At 45.8% G+C, this 906-nt stretch overlaps 1 non-coding gene across 1 annotated transcript; it reads right to left on the reverse strand.

The window, feature by feature from the left end:
- Positions 1-569: 569 nt before the first annotated feature.
- Positions 570-642, reverse strand: Trnav-aac. Its single transcript has one exon. It is a non-coding gene; the product is annotated as a tRNA-Val (tRNA).
- Positions 643-906: the final 264 nt, after the last annotated feature.

Consider the following 906-nt stretch of genomic DNA (forward strand, 5'->3'; position numbering starts at 1 on the left):
ATGACAAGAAAAAATCCAGCGCCCTGAACGCTGATCGATTCAGCACTCAGAAGAGTTGAAAAGTCTGCCAAGCGCTTACTTCCGGGACAAGTCGCTTACTTCCGGTGGCTTAATAGACCTACTGCTAGATTACCCAAGCATGAAGGAGAATGCAGGGATTGGTCTTCCACGCGCCGGATGTGCTGGCCTCAGCAGTGCAGTGTCCATGGCGTTAACAAATTACAAGGTTGAAAATGCTTTGTGTCCATAGCAGCTATGTGGCGATACCAGTATGATAAATTCATTGATACGTGAGTTCTACCCTGATTGTATTTTAGTGCTGTATTTAGTGGCTGTTCGAAACGGAAGCTTCACTTGATGCATATTTAGGTTCATAGTTCTACCATGGTAGTGGCCGACGTCCTGGGTTACCAAACCTCGGACCTTTCGCCGGCTTGGCCGTTATGACAACTACTACTGAACAAGCACCAACAAAAAAAAAAAGAACGCTAAAGTAGGAGTTAATTATATATTATTAAATAAAGAATGAAAGGGCAATGAACATGGCAGTTCAGCCTAAAAAGAGTCGCTGTGCCTGCCAGGGATCAAACCTGGGACCTTCCGCGTGTTAGGTAGATGTGATAACCACTACACTACAAGCACCGACGAGGACGGAGGCAAGTCGAATTGAGAGCGAAGCACAATCTAGGGCGGCTTGAAAATCCCGCACGCCAGATCGCGTTTCGACGTAGGTGTCCAGCAGAGTCTCTCGGTTACTTACACGGTGTTTTCTTGTTCTGTTTCAGCTGTTTCCTGGGGTTTGAACATCTTTACACTGTTATTTCTGACTTCCTGAATTACTGAAAATATGAAGTGCAAAGGGACCGACAAGGACACAAAGTAGATAGGACAGCGCTTTACTCAACG

Source organism: Ixodes scapularis, unplaced genomic scaffold, assembly GCF_016920785.2.
Source record: "Ixodes scapularis isolate PalLabHiFi unplaced genomic scaffold, ASM1692078v2 PGA_scaffold0__279_contigs__length_252992795, whole genome shotgun sequence".
Taxonomy (NCBI): Eukaryota; Metazoa; Arthropoda; class Arachnida; order Ixodida; family Ixodidae; genus Ixodes; species Ixodes scapularis.